At 42.6% G+C, this 26,060-nt stretch overlaps 2 pseudogenes; both read right to left on the reverse strand.

Moving 5' to 3' along the window:
* Positions 1–1,534: 1,534 nt before the first annotated feature.
* LOC139380088 (UDP-glucuronosyltransferase-like) lies at positions 1,535–13,672 on the reverse strand (annotated as a pseudogene).
* A 2,555-nt stretch (positions 13,673–16,227) lies between these two features.
* On the reverse strand, positions 16,228–25,747 carry LOC139380089 (UDP-glucuronosyltransferase-like; annotated as a pseudogene).
* Between the last annotated feature and the right edge of the window lie 313 nt (positions 25,748–26,060).

The raw sequence follows: 26,060 nt of genomic DNA on the forward strand, positions 1-26,060 counted from the left end.
ATATTGTTTCTCATGGTCTGAGAGTCTTTAGGTGCCTGTTACGTACGCCTCTAGGAAGAGGGAATGTAACACCCTGCTACAACTCAATTCTCCGTGGAGTGAAAGAGGTATGGAGGACTAGGTGCGAGTAAGGATGGCAAAGGCAGAGAATGTTACCGTTTACAGGGAATTTATTCCAACACACGGTCATGTTGGGGAAAAGGGGATAACAATGGATAAAGGACTACACTTAGCAAATTTTGACGGTGAGGAAATATAAGAAAAAGTCAGTGGTGCTCTCTGGACCTTGATGAAGACCGAATGAGGCCCAGGAAAATTACACACCTGCCATAGCTTTGTACTGTCAAAATGCCTTTTAAAGACAAAGAGAAATTCTCTCTTGCCACTATATTGTCACGGATCCCTCCGGAACATTCATTACGCACACCTGTCCCCTATTCCCACTGATTAGTACTTGTATAAGTGTGCCCTTTGGTTTCTATCGGGCTGTCGATTGTTGTTCCCGTGTCCACTGGTGGTGCGAGTACCTATGCGTTGGTGCAGCTGTTATGCTGCGTGCTATATGTATTATGGGAATCGTCCTGTGGCGTTCAACAAGGTTTACCCTCGCTCTTTTGTTTGGGTTCAGCCCAGTGTTTTTGTATACGTGTTTGTTTTGGGTGTATTAAAAACCCTTATTGTGTATTCCTGCACCTGTCTCCATAATCCTTTATACCAACATGACATATATTGGTTGTGTTACCAGGATCTTAAATTGTAAAACAAGGAAGTTGTACACATATATATATATATATTATTCTCCAAACAACTGATTAAGTAAAGCTAATAACCAACATTTCGGCAAGTCTGACTCTGCAACTTGATTTATTTTTATACAGTTTAATCTTCGTTGGTTAGCACTTCTACAAAACAATGTGGGTGTGTGTCAGCTCATGCTTTTACTAAACAGGATCTTGAATTGGCATCACACATGCTAGACAGGCCAACAGTTTTGAAGTCACACTCCAACAGCACAGTGGCTGACTGTGGAATAAATAGGAGGCTGCTGAGGGGAGGACGGCTCATAATAATGGCCGAAATGGCATCAAACACATGGAAACTACGTGTTTGATGTATTTGATACCATTCCACTCATTCCAATCCAGCCATTACCAGCAGTTAAGGTGCAACCAACCTCCTGTGGTGGAATGAGACTGTCTTGCTGGTGGCAGGCATCAGGCCTTATTGACAACAGATACATGAAGTTACTCTGACATTATCCTGAGATATCAAACAAACAAAATGTTATACACAGGGCCTAGAGTGGGCAGTATAGTTACTCTGGACTCTAGGGCCTGATGGCTTGGGCTGGGATTCAATCTGTAGCGCGCTTGACATTTTAAGGTACTTTCTGATTGAGCCAACATCTGCAGCGTTTACTGTGAATGTGATTTCAGCAAACACAGGAACACTGCCTTTCAAAGGCACATTATTGTCGACAGCGCTCTACAACGAGCCTTTGATTGAATCCCGGCCTAGGCCACAGGAAGGACATTCACTCCTTCTTCATAGTCTTCTTCGTACCACAACACTTGCGGAAGCAGACTTTGCAGCATTTAACGGTGACCATGACAATGAGAACTATAGTGAGTAGTAGAGTGAACACGTCCAGACTGTGGTACTGGATCCAGTTGAGGTCGTGAGCGGCGGGTCTTAGGTGTTCCGCTCCGCCGTGGCGCATAACAAACTCCGCCCAGAACACAGCCAGGTCCAGGGGCTCGATGGGACGGTCCTTATGTACCGCTGACAGCTTCAGCATCTTCTCCTTGTAACTGGGGCAGAAAGACAGATGCAACAGGGTTTCCAATCTCCTCATAGACAGGCTGAATTCTAATGAACTCAGACGTTTATTTAAATCATGCATTGTTGACAATATATTTGCACTGAAACTCAATATGTAGATCTCAAGTTAGGATTTGGTCCCTGTACTGTTTGCACTGCTATATTTTTATCCTAATTGTCCTGTTAATTTGAGCTTGTGTCCTACAATGTGTCTACACCTCAGCAATTTCTAAAAAAAATTACCAAAAAGGCAAGATTTTAACCTATCTTGGAGTATGCAACATTACTATGTAACGGTTTTCTTGATGCGAAGGAGAGTCGGACCAAAATGCAGCGTGTGGTTTACGATCCATGTTTTAATGAACAAACGTAAAACACGAATCAATGCAAACACTACAAAATAAAGAACGTGATGAAGGTAACGAAAACCTAAACAGCCTATCTGGTGAAAAACACATAGACAGGAACAATCACCCACAAACACACAGTGAAACCCAGGCTACCTAAATATGGTTCCCAATCAGAGACAATGACGAACACCTGCCTCTGACTGAGAACCATATCAGGCTGAACATAGAAATAGACAAACAAGACATGAAACATAGAATGCCCACTCAGATCACACCCTGACCAATCAAAACATAGAAAATACAAAGTAAACTATGGTCAGGGCGTGACAGTACCCCCCCCCCAAGGTGCGGACTCCGGCCGCAAAACCTGAACCTATAGGGGAGGGTCTGGGTGGGCATCTGTCCGCGGTGGCGGCTCTGGCGCTGGACGTGGACCCCACTCCATGACAGTTTTAATCCCCCTCCTAAACGTCCCTAAATAGGTTAGCCACCACAATGATAACATGGGACAGAGGGACAGCTCGGGACAGAGGTAACTCGGGACAGATGGGTAGCTCAGCACTGAGAGGAAGCTCAGCACTGAGAAGAAGCTCAGCACTGAGAAGAAGCTCAGCACTGAGAAGAAGCTCAGCACTGAGAGGAAGCCCAGGCAGGTAGTAGAAACTACCAGAACCTGGCTGGCTGGCGGTTTCAGCAGATCCTGGTCGACTAGCAGATCTGGGAGAATCTGGTCGACTGGCGGATCTGGGAGAATCTGGTCGACTGGCGGATCTGGGAGAATCTGGTCGACTGGCGGATCTGGGAGAATCTGGTCGACTGGCGGATCTGGGAGAATCTGGTCGACTGGCGGATCTGGGAGAATCTGGTCGACTGGCGGATCTGGGAGAATCTGGTCGACTGGCGGATCTGGAAGAATCTGGTCGACTGGCGGATCTGGGAGAATCTGGACGACTGGCGGATCTGGGAGAGTCTGGACGACTGGCAGATCTGGAAGAGTCTGGACGACTGGCAGATCTGGAAGAGTCTGGTCGACTGGCAGATCTGGAAGAGTCTGGTCGACTGGCAGATCTGGAAGAGTCTGGTCGACTGGCAGATCTGGAAGAGTCTGGTCGACTGGCAGATCTGGGAGAATCTGGTCGACTGGCGGATCTGGGAGAATCTGGTCGACTGGCGGATCTGGGAGAATCTGGTCGACTGGCGGATCTGGGAGAATCTGGTCGACTGGCGGATCTGGGAGAATCTGGTCGACTGGCGGATCTGGGAGAATCTGGTCGACTGGCGGATCTGGAAGAATCTGGTCGACTGGCGGATCTGGGAGAGTCTGGACGACTGGCAGATCTGGAAGAGTCTGGACGACTGGCAGATCTGGAAGAGTCTGGTCGACTGGCAGCTCTGGCTGCTCCATGCTGACTGGCTGCTCCATGATGACTGGCAGCTCTGACTGCTCCATGCTGACTGGCTGCTCCATGCTGACTGGCAGCTCCATGCTGACTGGCAGCTCTGGCTGCTCCATGCTGACTGGCTGCTCTGGCTGCTCCATGCTGACTGGCTGCTCCATGCTGACTGGCTGCTCCATGCTGACTGGCTGCTCCATGCTGACTGGCTGCTCCATGCTGACTGGCGGCCCTGGCTGCTCCATGCTGACTGGCGGCCCTGGCTGCTCCATGCTGACTGGCGGCCCTGGCTGCTCCATGCTGACTGGCGGCCCTGGCTGCTCCATGCTAACTGGCAGCTCTGGCGGCTCCTTGCAGACTGGCAGCTCTGGCGGCTCCTTGCAGACTGGCAGCTTTGGCGGAATCCTGCAGACAGGCAGCTCTGGCGGCTCCTTGCAGACTGGCAGCTCTATGCAGACTGGCAGCTCCTTGCAGACTGGCAGCTCTATGCTAACTGGCAGCTCTATGCTAACTGGCAGCTCTATGCTAACTGGCAGCTCTATGCTAACTGGCAGCTCTATGCTAACTGGCAGCTCTATGCTAACTGGCAGCTCTATGCTAACTGGCAGCTCTATGCTAACTGGCAGTTCTGAACAGGCGGGAGACTCCGGCAACGCTGTAGAGGCGGAAAGCTCTGACAGCGCTAAACCGGCGGGAGACTCCAACAGCGCTGAAGAGGAGGAAGGCTCTGGCAGCGCTGAACAGGTGAGAGACTCCGACAGCGCTGGAGAGGAGGAAGGCTCCGACAGCGCTAAACAGGCGAGGCGCACTGTAGGCCTGATGCGTGGTGCTGGCACTGGTGGTACTGGGCCGAGGACACGCACAGGAAGCCTGGTGCGGGGAGCTGCTACCGGAGGGCTGGGGTGTGGAGGTGGTACTGGAAAAACCGGACCGTGCAGGCGCACTGGAGCTCTTGAGCACCGAGCCTGCCCAACCTTACCTGGTTGAATGCTCACGGTCGCCCTGCCAGTGCGGCGAGGTGGAATAGCCCGCACTGGACTATGCAGGCGAACCGGAGAAACCGAGCGCAAGGCTGGTGCCATGTAAACCGGCCCAAGGAGACGCACTGGGGACCAGCTGCGTAGAGCCGGCTTCATGGCATTAGGCTCGACGCTCAATCTAGCCCGGCCGACACGCGGAGCTGGAATATACCGCACCGGGCTATGCACCCGCACTGGAGACACCGTGCGCACCACTGCATAACACGGTGCCTGTCCGGTCTCTCTAGCCCCCCGGTAAGCACAGGGAGTCTGCCCAGGTCTCCTACCTGGCGTAGCCATACTCCCTGTTAGCCCCCCCCCAAGAAATTTTTGGGGCTGCCTCTCGGGCTTCCTTGCCAGCCGTGTTCCCTCATATCGCCGGCTCCTCTCTCCGGCTGCCTCTGCTCTCCTAAGTGCCTCCACCTGTTCCCATGGGAGGCGATCTCTTCCAGCCAGTATCTCCTCCCAAGTGTAACAGCCCTTGCCATCCAAAACGTCCTCCCATGTCCATTCCTCTTTACGCTGCTGCTGCTGCCTGTTGACACGCTGCTTGGTCCGTTGGTGGTGGGTGATTCTGTAACGGTTTTCTTGATGCGAAGGAGAGTCGGACCAAAATGCAGCGTGTGGTTTACGATCCATGTTTTAATGAACAAACGTAAAACACGAATCAATGCAAACACTACAAAATAAAGAACGTGATGAAGGTAACGAAAACCTAAACAGCCTATCTGGTGAAAAACACATAGACAGGAACAATCACCCACAAACACACAGTGAAACCCAGGCTACCTAAATATGGTTCCCAATCAGAGACAATGACGAACACCTGCCTCTGACTGAGAACCATATCAGGCTGAACATAGAAATAGACAAACAAGACATGAAACATAGAATGCCCACTCAGATCACACCCTGACCAATCAAAACATAGAAAATACAAAGTAAACTATGGTCAGGGCGTGACATACTAGCTATTTTTGATGGTCCTCATGATAAAAATTATTTCAGGGATTACGTAGATTACATTTTAGATTACATTACATTTAAGAGGTTAATAGCTTGTATTTTCAGTGTATAACATGTCCTTGTAACATTATTATGCTGAACAAAAATGTAAACGCAACATGTATAATATTGTTCCAAGAAATGTTCCATATGCACAAAAAGCTTATTTCTCTCAAATTTTGTGCAGTTTTGTCACACAACACAATGCCTCACATGTCTTAAGTTTTGAGGGAGCGTGCAATTGGCATGCTGACTGTAGGAATGTCCACCAGAGCTGTTGCAAGCTAATTGAATGTTAATTTCTCTACCATAAGCCACCTCCAACGTTGTTTTAAGAAAATGTGAACATTTGACAGTACGTCCAACTTGCCTTACAACCGCAGACCATGTGTATGGCGTTGTGTGGGGGAATGGTTTGCTGATGTCAATGTTGTGAACAGAGTGCCCCATGGTGGTGGTGGGGTTATGCTATGGGCAGTCATAAGCTATAGACAACAAACACAATTGCATTTTATCGATTGGCAATTAGAATGTACAAAAGTACGGTGACGTGATCCTGAGGCCCATTGTGAGGCCCATTTATTTTTTTAAAGGTATCTGTGACCAACAGATGCATGTCTGTATACCCAGTCATGTGAAATCCATAGATTAGGGCCTAATTCATTTATTTCAATTGACTGATTTCCTCATATGAACTGTAACTCTGTAAAATCGTAGAAATTGTTGCGTGTTGCGTTTATATTTTTGTTCAGTATACTTCCTTGTATTACGTTAACATGATGTCTGACCTCTTGTCGTTGATGACCTTGTTGAGGGCTTCCACCAGTTTCTCTGAGGTGATATCGAACAAAGTGAGCACTTCCCCGACACCCCTCACCGCCATGCGATGTACATTGTCACTCTGGTCACCGAACAACGGAAGCATCACCATGGGAACACTGTTACAGATCCCCTCGTAGATACCGTGGGTTCCTCCATGGGTGATGAAGGCCTTGACCTTGGGGTGGCCTAGAACATGGAACATAGAACATTCACCACGAAGAAGAAGATGTATTGTTTCTCTTGCAAAATGGCAACAACAGTAGCATGTGTTTACTGAGAAGAGTACCCCTCTGTAACTTCTGTAACCCAGGTGGTTTTCATCATAACTATATCATTGTAACATTATCTCTGATGATGAGACGAAACCAACCCAGCAGATCATTCTGAGGAAGCCACTTCATCAATCTGACGTTGTCTGGAGCGTTCTCAGGCACCACTCCTGTGTACCTCCACACCACCTGAAAACAGAGAACAGTTTACTTAGTTTATCAAGTCATATAGAATCATCTGACAATTCTGGATATAGTGGTGAAGGTACACCACTTTGTAGTGGAGTATAAATGTGTGTCTGGAGAATTAAGGCATAGCTCCAGTGTACACCACACAAACTGAACAACATAGAACTGCAGCTTGCCATGACCCTTGACGTAGTATATGAAGAATGGAGAATATGCAAATCATTGAAACTCCATGTAATTACAGCATTCCTCAGAGTTAAGTACAACAGGGGACAAAGGACTTGTTCTTAGTCTAGATTAGATTAATGGTGGATTGGAGATTAGGCCTATATGCAGCGTTGGGTAGGTAATTTTCTAAATGTAATCCGTTAGTTACTAGTTACCTGTCCAAAATAGTCTTCAGTAACGTAACTTTTAGATTACCCAAACTCAGTAACGTAATCTAATTACTTTCAGATTACTTTCCCCTTAAAAAGGCATTAGAAGAAGACAAAAATGAATGTTACCAATTGAATGACATCTATTGCAGGATAAATCCGTGTTAGAGTTTACATAGCTGGCCATAAATGGATGTTGCATTTTACATTACGGGTTGGTTATGTAGGCTTCTTCTAACCCATTGCTTTCTACTATAGATAATTATACAATCAGGCTGTATTGATTTTGTTTTATTAGGATCTCCATTAGCTGACACCAATGGCTACAGCTAGTCTGACACATAACGAAAAATACATTACAGTCAAAAGATTTTACAATTGACATACTGTACATTAACATGTAGTTTGCGTGTGTGTGCATCTATCAGTTACATATACATGTCAGTACACACAAGTAGGTCATATGGGGGAGAGGCCTTGTGACTGGAAGTGTTGCTTTATTTGTTTTTTGATATGGAAGGGAGTTCCCTGCAATCATGGCTCTGTATAATACTGTATGTTTTCTTGAATTTGTTCCCGACCTGGGGACTGGGAAGAGACCCCTGGTGGCATGTCTGGTGGGGTAAGTGTGTTTATCAGTGTTGTATGTAAGTTGACTATGCAAACAATTTGTTTCTTATTAAAATAAGAAGTGATGCATTCAGTCTCCTCAACTCTTAGCTAAGAGGGACTGGCATGCACAGTATTGATATTAGCCCTCTGATGACAATGAAGAGCAAAATGTGCCACTCTGTTCTGGGCCAGCTGCAGCTTAATTAGGTCCTTGCGGCACTTGACCAGACGACTGGACAATAATCAAGATAAGATAAAACTAGAGCCTGCAGGACTTGCTTTGTGTAGTGTGGTGTCAAAAAAGCAGAGCATCTCTTTATCACAGACAGAGTTACAATCATTCAATATTTTTGGACCATGACAGTTTAGAATCTAAGGTAACACCAAGTAATTTAGTCTCCTCAACTTGTTCAACAGCCACACCATTCATTACCAGATTCAGCTGAGGTCTAGCACTTAAATAATTATTTTTACCAAATACAATGGTCTTAGTTTTAGAGATGTTAAGGACCAGTTTAGTACTGGCCCCCCATTCTAAAACTGACTGCAACTCTTTGTTCAGGGTTGCATTAATTTCACTAGCTGTGGTTGCAGACACGTATAGGGTTGAATCATCAGTATACATGGACACACAGGCTGAAATCTAACAGTATAGCTCCCACAATCTTCTTCTTATGAATTTATGTCAACCAATCACCAGTCAATTGTGTTTGTGCAGTGCATGTTGAGAGCCTTTATCTGAAAGCATGCTGGAAGTCTGTTGTTTAATTTGTTTATAGATGAATTGCATTGCATTTGAATGATTTTGACTTCCCTCCAGGCCTGAGGACAAACACTTTCTTTACATTAAAATCCAGTCTGACCGATTTCCAGTCATTCCAATTCATTTAATACCCCTTGATCTTCAAGAATAGGATTTGGAAATCAGTGGTGGAAAAAGTACCAAATGTTCATACTTGAGTAAAAGTCAAGAAAACTTAAAAGATAATGAATGACTCAAATAAAAGTGAAAATCACCCAGTAAAATACTACTTGAGTAAAAGTCTAAAAGTATTTGGTTTTAAATGTACTTAAGTATAAATCATTTAAAATTCCTTTATATTTAAGCAAATCAGACGGCACAAATTGTTTATTTATTTACAGATGGCAAGGGACACATTACAACATGAAGATGTCATTTACAGCATTTATGTTTAGTGAGTCCGCCAGATCAGAGGCAGTAGGGATGACCAGGGATGTTCTCTTGATAAGTGTGTGAATTAGACAATTTTCCTGTCTTGCTAAGCATTCAAAATGTTAACAAGTACTTTTGGGTGTCAGGGAAATTGTAAAGAGTGAAAAGTACATTATTTTCTTTAGGAATGTAGTGGAGTAAAAGTAGTCAAAAATGTAAATAGTAAAGTACAGATACCCAAAAAAACTACTTAAGTAGAACTTTCAAGTATTTTTTAAAGTACTTTACAGCACTGTTGGAACTATAGATTGGCCAAATTGTTTTACCTGAGCATAACCCCAAAACAAAGGACTTATTAACCTACTCTGTTGTTTATGCTGCTCTCATGGAATGGCATGCTTGAACACTCCTCTTAAAGAGGGTGTGAGGATTCCAAAAGGGTTATTTGGCTGTCCCTGTGGGAGAACCCTTTTTGGTTCCAGGTAGAACCCTTTTGGTTCCAGGTAGAACCCTACGTGGAAAGGGTTCTATATTGAACCCTAAAGGGTTCTACCTGGACCCAAAAACGGTTATTCAAAGGGTTCTCCTAAGGGGATAGCTGAAGAACCCTTTTAGGGTCTAGATAGCTCCTTTTTTTGTATGAGTTTACCGAAAAGTGCTATATGTGAAAAATACATGCCATATGCTGCATTTACTATAGGCCTATTGTTTACATTGTTGTTGGTGACACATTGATATCTCGATAAGCTGTTTAAGTCTAGCAAAAGTGGACGAGTTTGAGCATCTATCTGTTAGGCCTATGGACAGTTTTTCTTATCAGCACAAATGAGATTGAGCAACAAAAGCCCCACTCGTGGTCTTCTTAAATTAAACTTGTTTTTAACAATATGGAAGAAAATATCACTGAGGAGTTTAGAAAGGAAGAACTGCCTCAAATTCTTATTCCATAGGCTGGGATCTGTACTATGCAGTTGTTGCAAGATTTTCACTGTCTGTCCACAGATCGCAAAAACAATGATAAGGCAGCTTAAAATAATTTAAAAGTAATCGTAGAAGTAATCATCTAGTTTTTCAAACGTTTCTGTAATATGATTACACTTCTTTGCAGCTGGTAACAGATTACAGATACATGTAACAGATTACAAAAAACATGTAACAGATTTCATGTAAATCATTAGTCCCCAACCCTGCCTATATGGTTAACACGCATAGTACTGTGCTATTACAAACTAACATCTCAACTAAGCTAACATATGGAATTGTTTTAAGATGGTCATACTATTGATCATTTAGCTATTTGATTTTGAATTTCACGATCCCATTTGGTATTAAAAAAATATATATAAAAAAAAATATATATATATATATATTTATATATATATAAAATATATAAAAAATGTTATTTGATAAAATATTGAATTTGGCCTTTACTACTACAGCCCATAGAAACGCATCCATTCATAAATATCAAAAAGACAGTAAAAACATAAATCATAGGAATAAGGTTTTAAAGTGTCTGTCCTATATCTAGGAGATGTAAGAAAGCTCAGGAAATATGTTGTCAGTTGTTGATGTCTACAGAAGACGTAGAGACTGTATACTTAAAGATTGTGTTGGTCAGAAATGGTTAACTGTGGGAAACATTATGTAATAGACAGACGATGGATACGTTCCAAATAACACCCTATTCCCTATATAGTGAACTACTTTTGACCAGCTGTGGTCAAAAGTAGTGCAATATATGGAATAGGGTGCCATTTGGGCCAGCATCGAGGTGTCTTTACCCTCTGAGGGATCTTGCTGAAGGCATCAAAGAACTGCTTGGCTTTCTCCTCAGGCATCTGAGAGATCATAGAGCCCAAGGTGAAGACCACGAAGCCATCCTCTCCTGACTCATCCACAAACTAATCCAGGTCCTGTTGAGGCACGGTGGAAGAGTTAGTTTACAAAAATGTTTTACATTTACACTGAACAAAAATATAAACGCAACATGCAACAATTTAAATGATTTTATGAGGAAATCAGTCAACTGAAAAAAATTAATTAAGTCATAATCTATGGATTTCATGTTACTGGGCAGGGGTGCAGCCATGGGTGGGCCAGGCCCAGCCAATCAGAATGAGTTTTTCACCACAAAAGGGCTTTATTACAGACATAAATATTCCTAAATTTCATCAGCTGTCCGGGTGGCTGGTCTCAGACGATCCCACAGGTGAAGAAGCTGGATGTGGAGGTCCTGGGCTGGCGTGGTTACACGTGGTCTGTGGTTGTGAGGCCGGTTGGATGTACTGCCAAATTCTCTAAAACGACGTTGGAGGCGGCTTATGATAGAGAAATGAAAATGAATTTATCTGGAAACAGCTCTGTTGGACATTTCTGTGGCATTGTACTGTGTGACCAAACTTTACACTTTGGAGTGGCCTTTTATTGTCTCCAGCACAATTACTTGTTCCTTATCTTTTATTTCTTATTCTTGATTAGGGGCTTGTAGGTAACCACTTCACTGTAAGGTTTACACCTATTGTATTCGGTGCATGTGATTAATAAAATTTGATTTGATTTTAAGGTGCACCTGTGTAATGATTATGCTGTTTAGTCAACTTCTAAGAAGTAAAAAACAACCACATATTACAGTTATTGCAAGTAGACCCTTCTCCGATATATCTGCAGAACCACACACACAATGAACCAAACACACAATGAATTGTGGTCCTTCACTATGCAATGGAATTGTATGTACATACAGGCAGAAAACTAACAGCAACTGCTGTGTGAAACCTCACCTCATGGTGCTCATCAATATTTCACATTGAACAATATAAACAGACAAGGCATCAAATGATTTAACTCACATTCAAAACATGCATGTCTAAATTCCACACATCAGTATTAGAACAGTCTTTGGTCTGCTTAGCAAAACATTAACTGAAGGAGGGAGGGTGAAGTTGTGAAAGGATACCATGCCTTGATAACACACCCTGTATTCATAGAAGATAAAGGCATAATCAACCCTACAACAATCACAGCTAACCCCAACCCTTACCCCACAGAACAATCCCTGCAGAGTAGTTTATCTTCCTGTGGTTTGTCGGGTAGGAACTAGAAGGGCCCCTCAGTTCCTCTGTTAGATTATAGTGGCCACATTCCAGGAAGAAATAACATGTCTGTCCTAAATGGCACCCTATTACCCAAATAGTCAACTACTTTTGACCAGGGCCCAAAGGATTCTGGTCAAAAGTAGTTCACTATATGAGGAATAGGGTACCATTTCGGACACATCAATGCTGTTCCTGGCTCAGGTTTCACTGGCTGAACACAGTGTTTAGAAAAGAGAGAGAATGCAGGGTAGTACATAGAGGGACGCTCTCCCAAAGTGAATGTTGAGCAGAAACTCTATTTGAACGTTTTTTCTTTGTATTTTCTGGGATGTGCGGGGTGGGGGTATAAATGCCACAGTAGTGAATCTATCCCTTGAGGTTTCTGGACCTGGTTCCATATAGGGTGCACAGCTACGCACAGTTGAAATTGTTTGTTTTAAAACATACTCTTATGAGACTCACTGCTGGAAGTGGAGCTCTTTTACCACAATTGAAGTTGTTTGTTCTAAAACATACTCTTATGAGACTCACTGCTGGAAGTGGAGCTATTTTACCACATTTGAAGTTGTTTGTTCTAAAACATACTCTTATGAGACTCACTGCTGGAAGTGGAGCTCTTTTACCACAGTTGAAGTTGTTTGTTCTAAAACATACTCTTATGAAACTCACTGCTGGAAGTGGAGCTCTTTTACCACAGTTGATGCCTCCAATAATGACCATGTTGGGCATCCTGGGTTTGGGATACTCAAAGGAGTAGTCATACCTCAGCAGCCAGATCGCCCCGTGACCCAGCAGTTCCCTGTACGTCATGTCCTTATCTAGGTACCTACTGGTCAGCTCGTCAAAGGTGGCAAACATCACCGTACACAGGTAGCTCTCCAGACTGTACATGAGCATGTTCTTAACCCTCCCTAGGAAATCCATGTGGTCAGTGTTGCCTGAGTGGAAGCGTGGTACATAGGAGGGGGGAGTGGGGCACTGGGCAGCCTTCTCATCCAGCCCACAGGGGATCCCCCTCAAGAAGTACACCGCTGGGCTGTTGAAGGAGTCAGCGATGATGGATCCACAGGGTAGAAAGGGGTCAGTCAGCATCAACTGAAGTATTTCTCCTCTCAGTTGCTGCATCAGGGGCTCGTCATACAGCAGACCCTCACAGCCTTTCACCTGCATGGTGGTGAATTGAACCAGGTGCTGCACGTTCACGAATATGTCCATTACATCCGGAGCCTTGAGGAATGCAGCGTCCTTCAATTTGTTGACGTTCTCATCCAGCTGTGCCTTGCTGTAGGGGACCCTGAAGGTCTCAGTCCTGTAGTAGTCAGAGCCCTGGATGAGGATGGATGTGTCAGGGACCAGCACAACCACCTCATGGCCTCTGGCCGCCAGCTCCTTCACCAGCAGCTTCATGCTCAGCCAGTGGCTCCCGTCTACAGGCATCACCAGGACCTTGTCCCCCTGGACAGGTGCTGGACACAGGGCAAGGCAGCACAGCAGAATCAGCAGTCCCAGCCTAAGCCCCAGCATGATGCTGCCTCCACCCATTATGCTGTCACCACCATGCTTCACCGTAGGAATGGTGCCAGGTTTCCTCCAGCAGTGACACTTCTCTTATCAGACAAGAGAATCTTGTTTCTCGTGGTCTGAGAGTCTTTAGGTGCCTTTTGGCAAACTCCAAGCGGGCTATAGTGTGCCTTTTACTAAGGAGTGGCTTCCGTCTGGCCACTCTACCATAAAGGCCTGATTGGTGGAGTGCTGCAGAGGAGATTGTCCTTCTGGAAGTTTCTCCCATCTCAACAGAGGAACTCTAGAGCTCTGTCAGAGGGTCCATCGGATTCATGATCACCTCCCTGACCAAGGCCCTTCTCCCCTGATTGCTCAGTTTGGCCGGGCGGCCAGCTCTAGGAAGGGTCTTGGTGGTTCCAAACTTCTTCCATTCAAGAATGATGGAGGCCACTGTGTTCTTGGGACCTTCAATGCTGCAGAAATGTTTTGATACCCTTCCCCAGATCTGTGCCTCTACACAATCTTGTCTAGGAGCTCTACGGACAATTCCTCATGGCTTGATTTTTGCTCTGACATGCACTGTCAAATGTGGGACCTTATATAGGCAGGTGTGTGCCTTTCCAAGTCATGTCCACTCAATTGAATTTACCACAGGTGGACTCTAATCAAGTTGTAGAATCATCTCAAGGATGATCAATGGAAACAGGACGCACCTGAGCTCAATTTTGAGTCTCATAGCAAAGGGTCTGAATACTTATGTAAAAAGGTATTTCTACAAACATGTTTTCAATTTGTCATTATGGGGTATTAGGTGTAGATTGCTGAGATTTTTTTTTTAACATTCATTTTAGAATAAGGCTGTAACGTAACGGAATGTGGAAAAAGTCAATGGGTCTGAATATTTTCCAAAGGCACTGTATAGATGTAGGATTTAATTTGAACATTTTCTCACAGCAGGAAAATAATCCAGTAGCAACCGGAAATGAGAATTATTGTATGGATTATTTGTATGGATTATAATTAATTGATATTTTTGTAGAGGCTGAGACATTTTAGGGCAAATCAAGTCTGACATTTTAAAGTGTAAACTACAAACTTTAGAAGCTTTTTTAAACATTGAATACACTACAAGTTTGCATTTCCTGCAACAACAGGCTGATCAAATTAAGATCCTCGGCCAATTGTCGTAGCAGTAGTCGTGTTCACAACTGAAGAGCATAGCCTGTTTGCCTTTCACTATAGCTTAATTGGATATTGTTGTATGTGTAAGCAATACCTAAGTTAGCTATATAAAGTACCAGATAGACCATTTACAGTAACTACTGTTCATTATTGCCCAGTAAATAAACACCATCAGCCGACTGAAGATCTAGCTAAGTAGCTACAGAAAGTAATGGAGAAATTTTACCTTTCCGCAGCAGGTAGCTCTGGTCAGGCAGCTTCATTTTGTAGCAGGCTGAGGGACTAACTTACTTCCACTAGCTACTACTATCTAACATGAGTATAGTCAGTAGCCAGCAAGGGCAAGCCAACTTTGTTCAGTTTGTTCTATTGGCATGCAAACTTCCAAAAAAGTTCTGCATCTTAGCTAACATTAGTATTTTTATCTTCCAGTCATACTCAGTCTAATCCGTGTACTTCCGGGTATAAACAAAACAACCACTTTTATTCAATTTTTGTTTTTTATGTGTTTCCCGTTATTCCATGTCCAATTTTGATACAATAAATTAGAAAATAATGCAATTTTCAAATTCAGAAACAAAAAATAAATATTGAGCAATTTTCTGTTTTTTTTTACTCTCCTTTTTTGACTTGGAAATAAAAAATAACCTAACTAATACAGCCCCAGCCCACTTCCTTTCCCTCTAACTGCAATGAAAAGGGAAAAAGATGCAACTTTGTATTACAATTTATTTGCAGATTTTCACAATAATGTTTTTTTCTCTCTTGAAACATTATTACAAACATAATGAAAAAGTACTGTACAACAAAAAACAATAATTACTGAAATGAAAGCTAGACAGTCAGGGAGCATCGGAAATTCCAAAAACGTTGGATAAAGGACTACATTTAGCAAATTTTGACGGTGAGGAAATATAAGAAAATGTCAGTGGCGCTCTCTGGACCTTGATGAAGACCGAATGAGGCCCAGGAAAATGACACACCTGCCATAGCTTTTTACTGTCAAAATGCCTTTTAAAGACAAAGAGAAATTCTCTCTTGCCACTATATTGTCACGGATCCCTCCGGAACATTCATTACGCACACCTGTCCCCTATTCCCACTGATTAGTACTTATATAAGTGTGCCCTTTGGTTTCTATTGGGCTGTCGATTGTTGTTCCCGTGTCCACTGGTGGTGTGAGTACCTATGCGTTGGTGTTTTTGTATACGTGTGTATTCCTGCACCTGTCTCCATAATTCTTTTTTCCAGCATGACATATATTGATTGTGTTACCAGGATCTTAAATTGTATAAAAATAAAGTTGTACACTCTATATATATATATATATATATATATATATATATATATATATATATATATATATATATATATATATATATATATATATATATATATATATATATTACTCCAAACAATTGATTTAAGTAAACCTAATAACCAATGTTTTGGTAACTCTGACTGTGCGACTTTATTTTTCTACAGTTCAATCTTTGTTGGTTAGCGCCTCTACAAAACAATGTGGGTGTGCGTCAGCTCATGCTTTTTACTAAACAGGATCTTGAATTGGCATCACACATGCTAGACAGGCCAACAGTTTTGAAGTCACACTCCAACAGCACAGTGGCTGACTGTGGAATAAATAGGAGGCTGCTGAGGGGAGGACGGCTCATAATAATGGCCGAAATGGCATCAAACACATGGAAACTACGTGCTTGATGTATTTGATACCATTCCACTCATTCCAATCCAGCCATTACCAGCAGTTAAGGTGCAACCAACCTCCTGTGGTGGAATGAGACTGTCTTGCTGGTGGCAGGCATCAGGCCTTATTGACAACAGATACATGAAGTTATTCTGACATTATCCTGAGATATCAAACAAACAAAATGTTATACACAGGGCCTAGAGTGGGCAGTGTAGTTACTCTGGACTCTAGGGCCTGATGGCCTGGGCTGGGATTCAATCTGTAGCGCATTGTAGCGCGCTTGACATTTTAAGGTACTTTCTGATTGAGCCAACATCTGCAGCGTTTACTGTGACTGATCTCCGCAAACACAGGAACATTGCCTTTAAAAGACACATTATTGTCGACAGCGCTCTACAACGAGCCTTGGATTGAATCCCGGCCTAGGCCACAGGAAGGACATTCACTCATTCTTCTTCTTCTTCATAGTCTTCTTCGTACCACAACACTTGCGGAAGCAGACTTTGCAGCATTTAACGGTGACCATGACAACAATGAGAACTATAGTGAGTAGCAGAGTGAACACGTCCAGACTGTGGTACTGGATCCAGTTGAGGTCGTGAGCGGCGGGTCTTAGGTGTTCCGCTCCGCCGTGGCGCATAACAAACTCCGCCCAGAACACAGCCAGGTCCAGGGGCTCGATGGGACGGTCCTTATGTACCGCTGACAGCTTCAGCATCTTCTCCTTGTAACTGGGGCAGAAAAACAGATGCAACAGGGTTTCCAATCTCCTCAGACTGGGGCTGAATTCTAATGAACTCAGACGTTTATTTAAATCATGCATTGTTGACAATATATTTGCACTGAAACTCAATATGTAGATCTCAAGTTAGGATTTGGTCTATATTTTTATCCTACTTGTCCTGTTAATTTGAGCTGGTGCACTAAAACATGTATACACCTCAACAATTTATAACCATTTTTACCAGAAAGGTGAAATTTTAACCTATCTTGGAGAATGCAGCATTACTAGTTATTGTTGATGGTCCTCATGATAAAAATGACTTTAGAGGATTATGTAGATTCCATTTTAGATTACATGTAGTTACATTTAAGAGGTTAATAGTTTGTATTTTCAGTGTATAACATGTCCTTGTAACATTATTATGCTGAACAAAAATATAAACGCACAAAAAGCTTTTTTCTCTCAAATTGTGTGCACAAATTTGTTTACATCCCTCTGTGAACATTTTGTCTTTGCCAAAATAATCCATCCACTTGGCAGGTGTGGCATATCAAGAAGCTGATTAAACAGCATGATCATTATACAGGTGCATCTTGAGCTAGGGACAATAAAAGGCCACTCTAAAATGTGCAGTTTTGTCACACAACACAATGCCTCAGATGTCTGAAGTTTTGAGGGAGTGTGCAATTGGCATGCTGACTATAGGAATGTCCACCAGAGCTGTTGCAAGCTAATTTAATGTTAATTTCTCTACCATAAGCCACCTCCAACGTTGTTTTAGGAAATTTGACAGTACGTCCAACTTGCCTCACAACCGCAGACCATGTGTATGGCGTTGTGTGGGTGAGCGGTTTACTGATGTCAGTGTTTTGAACAGAGTGCCCCATGGTGGTGGTGGGGTTATGCTATGGGCATAAGCTATGGACAACGAACACAATTCCATTTTATCGATTGGCATTTTGAATGCCCAAAAATATTGTGATGAGATCCTGGGGCCCATTTTCTATTAAAGGTATCTGTGACCAACAGATGCATATCTGTATTCCCAGTCATGTGAAATCCATAGATTAGGCCCTAATTTATTTATTTCAATTGACTAATTTCCTCATATGAACTGTAACTCAGTAAAATCGTAGAAATTGTTGCATGTTGCGTTTATATTTTTGTTCAGTATACTTCCTTGTATTATGTTAACATGATGTCTGACCTCTTGTCGTTGATGACCTTGTTGAGGGCTTCCACCAGTTTCTCTGAGGTGATATCGAACAAAGTGAGCACTTCCCCGACACCCCTCACCGCCATGCGATGTACATTGTCACTCTGGTCACCGAACAACGGAAGCATCACCATGGGAACACTGTTACAGATCCCCTCGTAGATACCGTGGGTTCCTCCGTGGGTGATGAAGGCCTTGACCTTGGGGTGGCCTAGAACATGGAACATAGAACATTCACCACCAAGAAGAAGATGTATTGTTTCTCTTGCAAAATGGCAACAACAGTAGCATGTGTTTACTGAGAAGAGTACCCCTCTGTAACTTCTGTAACCCAGGTGGTTTTCATCATAACTATATCATTGTAACATTATCTCTGATGATGAGAAGAAACCAACCCAGCAGATCATTCTGAGGAAGCCACTTCATCACTCTGACGTTGTCTGGAGCGTTCTCAGGCACCACTCCTGTGTACCTCCACACCACCTGTAAACAGAGAACAGTTTACTTAGTTTATCAAGTCATATAGAATCATCTGACAATTCTGGATATAGTGGTGAAGGTACAGCACTTTGTAGTGGAATATAAATGTGTGTCTGGAGAGTTTTAAGGCATAGCTCCAGTGTACACCACACAAACTGAACAACATAGAACAGCAGCTTGCCATGACCCTTGACGTAGTATATGGAGAATATGCAAATCATTGAAACTCCATGTAATTACAGCATTCCTCAGAGTTAAGTACAACAGGGGACAAAGGACTTGTTCTTAGTCTAGATTCGATTAATGGTGGATTGGAGATTAGGCCTATATGCAGCGTTGGGTAGGTCATTTTCTAAATGTAATCCGTTAGTTACTAGTTACCTGTCCAAAATAGTCATCAGTAACGTAACTTTTAGATTACCCAAACTCAGTAACGTAATCTAATTACTTTCAGATTACTTTCCCCTTAAAACGGCATGAGAAGAAGGCAAAAATGAATATTACCAATTGAATGACATCTATTGCAGGATAAATCCGTGTTAGAGTTTACATAGCTGGCTATAAATGGATGTTGCATTTTACATTACGGGTTGGTTATGTAGGCTTCTTCTAACCCATTGCTTTCTACTATAGATAATTATACAATCAGGCTGTATTGATTTTGTTTTATTAGGATCTCCATTAGCTGACACCAATGGCTACAGCTAGTCTTACTGGGGTCTGACACATAACGAAAAATACATTACAGTCAAAAGATTTTACAATTGACATACTGTACATTAACATGTAGTTTGCGTGTGTGTGCATCTATCAGTTACATATACATGTCAGTACACACAAGTAGGTCATATGGGGGAGAGGCCTTGTGACTGGAGGTGTTGCTTTATTTGTTTTTTGATATGGAAGGGAGTTCCCTGCAATCATGGCTCTGTATAATACTGTATGTTTTCTTGAATTTGTTCCCGACCTGGGGACTGGGAAGAGACCCCTGGTGGCATGTCTGGTGGGGTAAGTGTGTTTATCAGTGTTGTATGTAAGTTGACTATGCAAACAATTTGTTTCTTATTAAAATAAGAAGTGATGCATTCAGTCTCCTCAACTCTTAGCTAAGAGGAACTGGCATGCATAGTATTGATATTAGCCCTCTGATGACAATGAAGAGCAAAATGTGCTACTCTGTTCTGGGCCAGCTGCAGCTTAATTAGGTCCTTGCGGCACTTGACCAGACGACTGGACAATAATCAAGATAAGATAAAACTAGAGCCTGCAGGACTTGCTTTGTGTAGTGTGGTGTCAAAAAAGCAGAGCATCTCTTTATCACAGACAGAGTTACAATCATTCAATATTTTTGGACCATGACAGTTTAGAATCTAAGGTAACACCAAGTAATTTAGTCTCCTCAACTTGTTCAACAGCCACACCATTCATTACCAGATTCAGCTGAGGTCTAGCACTTAAATAATTATTTTTACCAAATACAATGGTCTTAGTTTTAGAGATGTTAAGGACCAGTTTAGTACTGGCCCCCCATTCTAAAACTGACTGCAACTCTTTGTTCAGGGTTGCATTAATTTCACTAGCTGTGGTTGCAGACACGTATAGGGTTGAATCATCAGTATACATGGACACACAGGCTGAAATCTAACAGTATAGCTCCCACAATCTTCTTCTTATGAATTTATGTCAACCAATCACCAGTCAATTGTGTTAGTGCAGTGCATGTTGAGAGCCTTTATCTGAAAGCATGCTGGAAGTCTGTTGTTTAATTTGTTTATAGATGAATTGCATTGCATTTGAATGATTTTGACTTCCCTCCAGGCCTGAGGACAAACACTTTCTTTACATTAAAATCCAGTCTGACCGATTTCCAGTCATTCCAATTCATTTTAATACCCCTTGATCTTCAAGAATAGGATTTGGTAATCAGTGGTGGAAAAAGTACCAAATGTTCATACTTGAGTAAAAGTCAAGAAAACTTAAAAGATAATGAATGACTCAAATAAAAGTGAAAATCACCCAGTAAAATACTACTTGAGTAAAAGTCTAAAAGTATTTGGTTTTAAATGTACTTAAGTATAAATCATTTAAAATTCCTTTATATTTAAGCAAATCAGACGGCACAAATTGTTTATTTATTTACAGATTGCAAGGGACACATTACAACATGAAGATGTCATTTACAGCATTTATGTTTAGTGAGTCCGCCAGATCAGAGGCAGTAGGGATGACCAGGGATGTTCTCTTGATAAGTGTGTGAATTAGACAATTTTCCTGTCTTGCTAAGCATTCAAAATGTTAACAAGTACTTTTGGGTGTCAGGGAAAATGTAAAGAGTGAAAAGTACATTATTTTCTTTAGGAATGTAGTGGAGTAAAAGTAGTCAAAAATGTAAATAGTAAAGTACAGACACCCAAAAAAACGACTTAAGTAGAACTTTCAAGTATTTTTTTTAAAAGTACTTTACAGCACTGTTGGAACTATAGATTGGCCAAATTGTTTTACCTGAGCATAACCCCAAAACAAAAGACTTATTAACCTACTCTGTTGTTTATGCTGCTCTCATGGAATGGCATGCTTGAACACTCCTCTTAAAGAGGGTGTGAGGATTCCAAAAGGGTTATTTGGCTGTCCCCGTGGGAGAACCCTTTTTGGTTCCAGGTAGAACCCTACGTGGAAAGGGTTCTATATTGAACCCTAAAGGGTTCTACCTGGACCCAAAAACAGTTATTCAAAGGGTTCTCCTAAGGGGATAGCTGAAGAACCTTTTTAGGGTCTAGATAGCTCCTTTTTTTGTATGAGTTTACCGAAAAGTGCTATATGTGAAAAATACATGCCATATGCTGCATTTACTATAGGCCTATTGTTTACATTGTTGTTGGTGACACATTGATATCTCAATAAGCTGTTTAAGTCTAGCAAAAGTGGACGAGTTTGAGCATCCATCTGTTAGGCCTATGGACAGTTTTTCTTATCAGCACAAATGAGATTGAGCAACAAAAGCCCCACTCGTGGTCTTCTTAAATTAAACTTGTTTTTAAAAATATGGAAGAAAATATCACTGAGGAGTTTAGAAAGGAAGAACTGCCTCAAATTCTTATTCCATAGGCTGGGATCTGTACTAATCAAATCAAAATCAAATCAAATGTATTTATATAGCCCTTCGTACATCAGCTGATATCTCAAAGTGCTGTACAGAAACCCAGCCTAAAACCCCAAACAGCAAGCAATGCAGGTGTAGAAGCACTATGCAGCTGTTGCAAGAGCGTATTTTTCACTGGCTGTCCACAGGTCGCAAAAACAATGATAAGGCAGCTTAAAATAATTGAAAAGTAATCGTAGAAGTAATCATCTAGTTTTTCAAATGTTTCTGTAATATGATTACACTTCTTTGCTGCTGGTAACAGATTACAGATACATGTAACAGATTACAAAAAACATGTAACGGATTTCATGTAAATCATTAGTCCCCAACCCTGCCTATATGGTTAGCACGCATAGTACTGTGCTATTACAAACTAACATCTCAACTAAGCTAACATATAGAATTGTTTTAAGATGGTCATACTATTGATCATTTAGCTATTTGATTTTGAATTTCAGGACCCCATTTGGTATTAAAAATATATATAAAAAAATGTATTTGATAAAATATTGAATTTGGCCTTTACTACTACAGCCCATAGAAACGCATTCATTCATAAATATCAAAAAGACAGTAAAAACGTAAATCACAAGAAATAAGGTTTTAAAGTGTCTGTCCTATATCTAGGAGATGTAAGAAAGCTCAGGAAATATGTTGTCAGTTGTTGATGTCTACAGAAGACATAGAGACTGTATACTTAAAGATTGTGTTGGTCAGAAATGGTTAACTGTGGGAAACATTATGTAATAGACAGACAATGGATGCGTTCCAAATAACACCCTATTCCCTATATAGTGAACTACTTTTGACCAGCTGTGGTCAAAAGTAGTGCAATATATGGAATAGGGTGCCATTTGGGCCAGCATCGAGGTGTCTTTACCCTCTGAGGGATCTTGCTGAAGGCATCAAAGAACTGCTTGGCTTTCTCCTCAGGCATCTGAGAGATCATAGAGCCCAGGGTGAAGACCACGAAGCCATCCTCTCCTGACTCATCCACAAACTAATCCAGGTCCTGTTGAGGCACGGTGGAAGAGTTAGTTTACAAAAATATTTTACATTTACACTGAACAAAAATATAAACGCAACATGCAACAATTTAAATGATTTTATGAGGAAATCAGTCAACTAAAAAAAAAATAATAATCTATGGATTTCATGTTACTGGGCAGGGGTGCAGCCATGGGTGGGCCAGGCCCAGCCAATCAGAATGAGTTTTTCCCCACAAAACTGCTTTATTACAGACATAAATATTCCTAAATTTCATCAGCTGTCCGGGTGGCTGGTCTCAGACGATCCCACAGGTGAAGAAGCTGGATGTGGAGGTCCTGGGCTGGCGTGGTTACACGTGGTCTGTGGTTGTGAGGCCGGTTGGATGTACTGCCAAATTCTCTAAAACGACGTTGGAGGCGGCTTATGGTAGAGAAATGAACATGAATTTATCTGGAAACAGCTCTGGTGGACATTTCTGTGGCATTGTACTGTGTGACCAAACTTTACACTTTGGAGTGGCCTTTTATTGTCTCCAGCACAATTACTTGTTCCTTATCTTTTATTTCTTATTCTTGATTAGGGGCTTGTAGGTAACCACTTCACTGTAAGGTTTACACCTATTGTATTCGGTGCATGTGATTAATAAAATTTGATTTGATTTTAAGGTGCACCTGTGTAATGATTATGCTGTTTAGTCAACTTCTAAGAAGTAAGAAAAACAACCACATATTACAGTTATTGCAAGTAGACCCTTCTCCGATATATCTGCAGAACCACACACACAATGAACCAAACACACAATGAATTGTGGTCCTTCACTATGCAATGGAATTGTATGTACATACAGGCAGAAAACAAACAGCAACTGCTGTGTGAAACCTCACCTCATGGTGCTCATCAATATTTCACATTGAACAATATAAACAGACAAGGCATCAAATGATTTAACTCACATTCAAAACATGCATGTCTAAATTCCACACATCAGTATTAGAACAGTCTTTGGTCTGCTTAGCAAAACATTAACTGAAGGAGGGAGGGTGAAGTTGTGAAAGGATACCATGCCTTGATAACACACCCTGTATTCATAGAAGATAAAGGCATAATCAACCCTACAACAATCACAGCTAACCCCAACCCTTACCCCACAGAACAATCCCTGCAGAGTAGTTTATCTTCCTGTGGTTTGTCGGGTAGGAACTAGAAGGGCCCCTCAGTTCCTCTGTTAGATTATAGTGGCCACATTCCAGGAAGAAATAACATGTCTGTCCTAAATGGCACCCTATTACCCAAATAGTCAACTACTTTTGACCAGGGCCCAAAGGATTCTGGTCAAAAGTAGTTCACTATATGAGGAATAGGGTACCATTTGGGAAACATCAATGCTGTTCCTGGCTCAGGTTTCACTGGCTGAACACAGTGTTTAGAAAAGAGAGAGAATGCAGGGTAGTACATAGAGGGACGCTCTCCCAAAGTGAATGTTGAGCAGAAACTCTATTTGAACGTTTTTTCTTTGTATTTTCTGGGATGTGCGGGGTGGGGGTATAAATGCCACAGTAGTGAATCTATCCCTTGAGGTTTCTGGACCTGGTTCCATATAGGGTGCACAGCTACGCACAGTTGAAATTGTTTGTTTTAAAACATACTCTTATGAGACTCACTGCTGGAAGTGGAGCTATTTTACCACAGTTGAAGTTGTTTGTTCTAAAACATACTCTTATGAGACTCACTGCTGGAAGTGGAGCTCTTTTACCACAGTTGAAGTTGTTTGTTCTAAAACATACTCTTATGAAACTCACTGCTGGAAGTGGAGCTCTTTTACCACAGTTGATGCCTCCAAGAATGACCATGTTGGGCATCCTGGGTTTGGGATACTCAAAGGAGTAGTCATTCCTCAGCAGCCAGATCGCCCCGTGACCCAGCAGTTCCCTGTACGTCATGTCCTTATCTAGGTACCTACTGGTCAGCTCGTCAAAGGTGGCAAACATCACCGTACACAGGTAGCTCTCCAGACTGTACATGAGCATGTTCTTAACCCTCCCTAGGAAATCCATGTGGTCAGTGTTGCCTGAGTGGAAGCGTGGTACATAGGAGGGGGGAGTGGGGCACTGGGCAGCCTTCTCATCCAGCCCACAGGGGATCCCCCTCAAGAAGTACACCGCTGGGCTGTTGAAGGAGTCAGCGATGATGGATCCACAGGGTAGAAAGGGGTCAGTCAGCATCAACTGAAGTATTTCTCCTCTCAGTTGCTGCATCAGGGGCTCGTCATACAGCAGACCCTCACAGCCTTTCACCTGCATGGTGGTGAAGTGAACCAGGTGCTGCACGTTCACGAATATGTCCATTACATCCGGAGCCTTGAGGAATGCAGCGTCCTTCAATTTGTTGACGTTCTCGTCCAGCTGTGCCTTGCTGTAGGGGACCCTGAAGGTCTCAGTCCTGTAGTAGTCAGAGCCCTGGATGAGGATGGATGTGTCAGGGACCAGCACAACCACCTCATGGCCTCTGGCCGCCAGCTCCTTCACCAGCAGCTTCATGCTCAGCCAGTGGCTCCCGTCTACAGGCATCACCAGGATCTTGTCCCCCTGGACAGGTGCTGGACACAGGGCAAGGCAGCACAGCAGAATCAGCAGTCCCAGCCTAAGCCCCAGCATGATGCTGCCTCCACCCATTATGCTGTCACCACCATGCTTCACCGTAGGAATGGTGCCAGGTTTCCTCCAGCAGTGACACTTCTCTTATCAGACAAGAGAATCTTGTTTCTCGTGGTCTGAGAGTCTTTAGGTGCCTTTTGGCAAACTCCAAGCGGGCTATAGTGTGCCTTTTGCTAAGGAGTGGCTTCCGTCTGGCCACTCTACCATAAAGGCCTGATTGGTGGAGTGCTGCAGAGGAGATTGTCCTTCTGGAAGTTTCTCCCATCTCAACAGAGGAACTCTAGAGCTCTGTCAGAGGGTCCATCGGATTCATGATCACCTCCCTGACCAA

Source organism: Oncorhynchus clarkii, chromosome 22 (assembly GCF_045791955.1).
Source record: "Oncorhynchus clarkii lewisi isolate Uvic-CL-2024 chromosome 22, UVic_Ocla_1.0, whole genome shotgun sequence".
Taxonomy (NCBI): Eukaryota; Metazoa; Chordata; class Actinopteri; order Salmoniformes; family Salmonidae; genus Oncorhynchus; species Oncorhynchus clarkii.